Genomic DNA, 6,909 nt, shown 5'->3' with positions numbered 1-6,909 from the left:
ACCCCCCCACCCACCCAACCACCTCCAATGTACAGTCAGATTGGTTATTTTTGGTTGAGGTTGAAAAAGCTATGTTGATTCAATATTTAATTACAGATACCATTTCAACATTTGAAAAACTGTCGTTGAATCAATTTAGTAGATTCCCCCTCCCCTCCTCCCCCTCCCCTCCCCTTCGAGAGGGTATAGTCCTAAGCAACTCGCGAGACCTAGAAGATCTCACGGGACTTGAGGTATTCAAACACTTTGGCGCGATGGATGGTGTCTTCACTGACTGGCTTGACAAATAGTCTGAGCCAAACTCCTTGGTAAGTCATTGACAATATTATGTATTATGCCATTCACATACCATAATCTTGCTGTCATCGTTTGACTACATGCTACTTTGTGAATTATTACCGTGGTGGCAACTAGTAGGCTAGAACGAAGCTTGTTAGCATTATTAGCTAACATGCTAGATGGTATACTTAACTGGTAAGTGAGATCTTATGGGAATAGTATGATTCCGTTCAGATACCATCACCGGGCTGTTATCGTTTGACTAAATGTTATCTCTGTGCCGTGGCAAATAGTTTGGAGCTTGTTTGAGCAAATAGTGATGCATATTATTATAGCTACTAACGTTAGCTAGCTAGCATGCTAGCTAACGTTATTCTGCCATTTTGTTTCGTGATTAAAATGTACGTTTTTAATAGTTACATAAGCATTGTTGTAACTAGTGTTAACAAATACTTTATTATAGTTCAATTGTGTTAAACTTGGGACACAGCCATGGCTCTATTTTATTTCGTTTTGTATGTGAGGCATTTTAGCTTGCAGTTGTTGTGTTGCATTGTGGGTCTTCAGCACAAAGTAATCCCTTGCTGAGGGTAAGATGGTTTTCTGTCTGCTCAGATTCAGAATACTTAATTAACATGATCTGTGCTTCATAAAAAACAGATATTATTTATCTGGTTTTGGTTATTTTGCACAGTAAATACTTATTCAGGCCTACCTGCAATTCAGAATTTAATCCAGCAGGGCGGCAGTGATGTTCATTCTGCCTTTTGTTATATATAAAAAATGGGGCTTTGAAAGACTGACATATTTGAACTTCTAGCTCCTGCTACTCTAAACATATATATATATATAATATACACAGTCTTGATAAATTGCATACAAGGTTTTTTGAATATTTTGATCGTCTTCTTTTTAGAATTCGCTGGCAATCATCGCCGCTATCAAGGTGAGTTAACTAACACATTCTCAAATCATGTTTTGTTTTTACCACCAGACATGCGCTAGGTATATGGAGCTAGGTACACTTGCTACTGTAGGTTATATGGTGCTCATTGATAACTACTTTGATGGTGCTTATTTTTTCCTTATTTTGTTAATTATGTTGCTCTTTCTCTAGGAATGCCAATGTATAACTCCAGCCCCTATTACCACACTGCCATTGATTCAGCTCAGTAAGTATTATCTTTCAATTCAATATTGTCTGTCTCTCTCACCCCACTTCAAACTTCACACCTTTATCTGTGTTTTCATCTCTGTCTTTCTGTCTCTCTCACCTCGACCCCCTCCACTTCACACAACACCTACATTGCCAAAGCCTTTGTCATTTGATGACACAGCAGTGCTATGACTGTCTCTCCCTCTATCTCCGTCTCCCTCTCTCACTGGCATAACATTTTTATTGTCGTGTTCAATATTTCAGAGATTCTTCGCCAGAGGAACTTGAAGCCATTCCTGAATTACCACCAGAGACCAGCAGTTGCACGCAGGCAGAGACTGCCTGTAGCGTGAGTTGAATTTTATACACAAGTTCACTGGTGTTTATTCTTATATAAAACGTCTCTAAAGACGTATGTTTACCTTTGCATTGATTGGCGGATTTTTGACTGAAGACATTGGATCTTTCCTGCTCTCCCATCCAAGTCCCAGGTTGTAATGACGTAATCATGACACTTAGTTGATTTTGAGTAGACAATTACTCGTTGCATCTGGGCTCATAGTCATAGCCATATAGGAATGACCGCTACACCGTCGCGCCAATAGCGGCCGAGGGAGGGAGAGTTAAGCGATTTCTTTGTCATTCAGACAGATTCTCCTATCTGCACCTATCTGACACGTATAGCCACTGATGGTGGAGAAGTGCTGTCCAATTAGCCATTTTGGGGAAATTCAGGCATAAAATAATATTCTGTTGTGTGTCACTGTCAAACAATCCAATATTTCAGAGATTCTTCGCCAGTTGCGGGAAGTATGTCACCACCTGAAGACGCAGACCACCACCTGAAGCCCATGTAGAATTGTGAGTTGAATTTTATACATGATAGATCAGTGGTTCTCAAACTTTTTACACCAAGTACCACCTGAGAATGTAGCTGGCTCTCCAAGTACCACCATATGACCGGTGTTAAAATACAGTCTATTCAGCTATGCACAGTTCACGCAGGAGGCAAATGTATTCCTAATACCATTATTTATTGTTAACTTTTGTCAGACACAGCCACAATGTACAAAGGGATAGCACTAGAACTAGCAAACGCGTCCACACAACTCATACAATGCAAGGGCATTGAGAACATAATAACTAACATTCTCACATAGCAAGTGACAAAATTAAGAACAACTGTATTTCAGCAAATGTACTTAATCTCTATCTCTCTCTCTCTCTCTCTCTCTCTCTCTCTCTCACACAGCAAGCAATTGTCCATCATTCTCTCTCTCTCTCTCTCTCTCTCTCTCTCTCTCACACACACACACACACACGCACACACACACACACACACACACAATTATTTTGTTACAAAAACTTAATTTCCTGCATTCTGGTGCAGGACTTTTTGAAATTTTACCCTTTAAATGCCAGTTTGTGTGATGGCATCACAAATTATTGTCAAAATAAACACACAAAGTAAAATATGTTCAATAGGATAGGAGCCCCGCATTTAGTGATCTAGGAGGCAAGTATTTTGTAATAAGATCAGATAGATAGAGCAATCACAAAATAAAGAAATGAGGCTCATCGTGCTCGCAAGCCACTGTCTAAAGTCTAATTGTGTTCTCAGAGGGATGACACTGGTGATCTACACCTCTACCAGAGGCCAGCAGCCAGAGGGGGACCCTGCTGACCACAAGGCCATCTGAATCATCCTATGCTGAATTGACATGGATGGCATCTCCCTTAACCTGATGTGAGTATAACTTCCATGTACAAACACAAACACACCCACTCTATCTATATCTCTCTTCTAGGACATGTCATCATCATCAAACCTTTATTTAATTCTTGGGAGAACAGTAGGGTTGTAAAAAAAAGTGTAAACATCTTCAAATCATTATTAACACATCCACGCTGTAAAGGGTTATTGCCCGCCATGCTTTGACCGCCAGATCTCGCTGTACAGCGTTATTGAGATCAATATTGAATTTTTTCGCCATGGCATTCAAAATTCATATATACACCCATGGCCGCCTAGTTATAGTTGAAAGTGGGGGTGCAAGATTCTTTTTTATTATTTTTTTTTTATTTAATTTTTTTTACATTTAATGAACACCTGTATGTGCAATTTCCTGCAATATAGAGCCTTCAATCTTGACCAAAATAAAGCTGCTCTTTTCACTATAAAACTCAGTTTATATTGCAGTATGATAGCTATAATAATAATAACTTCACTGCGAGGGCTCTTTTAGCTAACGCTAGCTAGGCACGTATGATAGCCAATTACTATTATAATAATAATAATAATAACTTTCCCATCCTCCCAAAGCCCCTCCGGCCCTGTTCACATCCGCAGCGGCAGTACCAACAACAACAACAATTAATTGACGCTATCAATAGCCCCAGTGAGCGCGGCGGCTGGCTGAATGAATGAATGAAAACTTTATTTAACAGATTGCAGAATGGGTACAATACAGTACGGCTCAATACACACAATTGTTAAGGTGATGCAGACCAGAGAAAGACGTTTGTCTTGTTTACATCAGGGTCCATACTAGCCCCTTTCGTGACTGTGCTGCACCGAGTGAATCCACAGTCACTTGCTCCTCAATGGGAAACCAACCTAGATTTACCCTGAAGGACTGGTTCTGGCCGAACCGTTCGTTATACAAGTATCACAGAGACATTACAAATGTGCTCACAGTTGCACGAGGGTTTCGGACAGAGATACGGGATGGTGCGCAGGCGCTGTGATCACCCAACGGCGGAAATAATGCCGCTTTGAGCAGTTTATAATTTTTTTTTTAAATATTTATTAGCAACGCCGAGCTTTCAAACCATCCCGTATCTCTGTCCGAACATATACAGAAATAAATACAGTAAAAACATACATGACATCATGACATTTATGGCATAGGGACATACATGACATACAGGTATATACTGTAGTACTGTTACATTTGTGACATATACGATATGCAAATAATATACAGTACTGTTACCCAGAGATCCTAACAGAAAATATTATATATATATGATGGGGATGAGACTGTACATTAGGAGGAGGGGGGGGGGGGGGTGGACATTTACGGTGGCCAGTTTCGAATTGCAGTCTCCCGTAGGTGCTCTTTAAGAGCGGTTTTGAATGTGGGCAGGGGTAAAGTGGGTTTTAGGAGTGAGGTTAAGCAGTAGTCTGACCAGTTTGTTTTGTGATGTTTGTAATCTTGTTTTTAGTGCCTTTGAGGTGCTTTGGTACCATGAGGTGCAGGCATAGTCGTAGTACCCTTGAATGAGTACTGAGAGTACCCATGATTTTTGCCATTTTGTTATCGTGAAATTGGTATTACATTTAATTCTGAGTGGCATTAAAAAGTCTTAAAGCCTTAAATCTGACTGGGCTAAACCTGCAGATACCCTGGTTATTTTCAGCCCAATTTATTCATTTCACTGCAAACCATCTGATCAATATATCACCCATACTACATAAAGCATTTACTGACGATCACGTAATTATAAACGCCCCCCCCCCCCCTTTCCTCCGTGCATGATGACGCATAACGTATACGATCATATACAGTTGAATTTTTTAATATAGCGTGTCTAGGGAATAAACGGCAATCGATGCATTTAGGTCTATAACTCACGTTCTAGGAATTACTACAGAAAATGATAAAACATACTTATATTCTAGAAGGTATTTTTGTATGAATGAAAAAGTATAACGTTCCTACATCCTGAACAATAGATAATCGATGTTGAATGCAGGCATTAAAGTGTTCCGTCTCAAGACGGATTTCCGTCAATTTGATTGGGGAGATCCGTCAATTTGATTCGCAGTCTAACGGAATTGACTACCTGGTATAATATGATTTGTAGATGCATACAGATTGAAACAAAATTGAGCCAATCAGAGGAGCCAAATATCATGAAAAGGGAATTTTTTCTACCGAGGCGGCGCCAAGCAGTCATCACTCAGGGACTCGAGTGGTTGTAGCTGGAGGCTATTGGGCGAGTGACATTTGCGAGGTCTGTCCGCCACATGGCAGGGTAACAAAATAGTTGTGTCCCCTGCTGTGGTTGTGAGTATAGTATACGTTTATTAGCTTAACTCCGTAGCAACATCACACAGGTGTATCTGTAGACAGTCTCCTCCCCACCGTATGTATCTTCTTTCCTACCACCCACCCCCTCCTAATGTACAGTCCCGGACTTTCCAGTGAATCATAGTGTCCTTTTTTTTCATTTTCCCAGATGCACCATGCACCAAGGATCCAGCTGATTACTGCCAATCTGGAGGATTGTTCCTTATCTGCTCTTCACTTGTGCCACTGATTCATTGACCTTTTGTGGTGTGGTATGTTTTGATTTTTACTTAGTAATACACTGTATAGTTGGGATTCTGAATTAAACAGTATAATGTTCACATATATTATGGAGCCCCCAGGGGTCGGGAGAATATTGTGGAAAACAATATAAAACTGAAATGGTAAAGCTAAAAAACTGTAGACCTGACCACAACCCCCTCGGTTCAACAGCACAATATGTTGCTTTCTCCGCTTTTAAAAGTTGAAATCATCTGATGACATTGAAGGGATAGTTCAGAATTGTGGACATAAAGTTTAATTTACTACTTGGCCATTATGTTATGTTCAATGGACTGCACTTATATAGCAATAGCGCTTTTATCCAAAGCGCGTATGGCCTCTCATTCACCTATTCACACACATTCACACACCAATGGTGGCAGCTGCCATGCATATTGATCCATAAATAGTGTTTAGATTGTACTTCTATAGGTTTTTAACTTTACATACTGTATTTAAACATTACATTTGAACAAACACTGCAAGCTAAAGTTTTAAATCATTTGAATCTGTTTTATACAGCACACTTGCTTCCAAAATAAAGCAGTTTTACAATCCTGAGCGTTTGTTAACACTTGAAGCTTTTTGTTTCTAACAATCTGTACAATAAAAGTGTCTGTCTGAATAACTTTTAGTGGTGCCAATTTATTGAAGGAGTTTGATTGTAACAATTTAGGAAAGATCTGTAAAATAACAGTGTTTCTCTGCTGAGTTTTTAGTGGCATAACTTTATTGAAGGGGTTTGATTGTAATAAGTTAGGAAAAACCGGCCAAATAACAGTGTTTCACTGTGTTTCATCGTAATAATTTTGGAAAAACTTGTGGAATAACAGTGTTTCACTGCTGAACTTTAAGTTCTGTCACTTTATTGAAGGAGTTTGATTGTAATAATTTTGGAAAAACCTGCCAAATAACAGTGTTTCACTGTTATGTCACTTAATTGAAGGTGTTTCATCGTAATAATTTTGGAAAAACTTGTGAAATAACAGTGTTTCACTGCTGAACTTTGAGTTATGTCACTTAATTGAAGGAGTTTGATTGTAATAATTATGGGAAAACCTGTAAAATAACAGTGTTTCACTGCTGAACTTTAAGTTCTGTCACTTTATTGAAGGA

At 39.3% G+C, this 6,909-nt stretch overlaps 1 long non-coding RNA gene across 1 annotated transcript; it reads left to right on the top strand.

Moving 5' to 3' along the window:
• The first annotated feature begins 222 nt into the window (after nucleotides 1–222).
• Nucleotides 223–6,411, top strand: LOC311238741. The gene is made up of 7 exons (XR_014620392.1): nucleotides 223–308; nucleotides 1,196–1,225; nucleotides 1,397–1,451; nucleotides 1,700–1,784; nucleotides 2,223–2,296; nucleotides 3,057–3,182; nucleotides 5,681–6,411. It is a non-coding gene; the product is annotated as an uncharacterized lncRNA (long non-coding RNA).
• Nucleotides 6,412–6,909: the final 498 nt, after the last annotated feature.

The sequence above is a fragment of the Notolepis coatsorum genome (assembly GCF_963971535.1).
Source record: "Notolepis coatsorum genome assembly, chromosome: 13".
Taxonomy (NCBI): domain Eukaryota; kingdom Metazoa; phylum Chordata; class Actinopteri; order Aulopiformes; family Paralepididae; genus Notolepis; species Notolepis coatsorum.
Note: the sequence above shows the minus strand (reverse complement) of the source record. Positions and strands in the feature narration are given on the sequence as shown.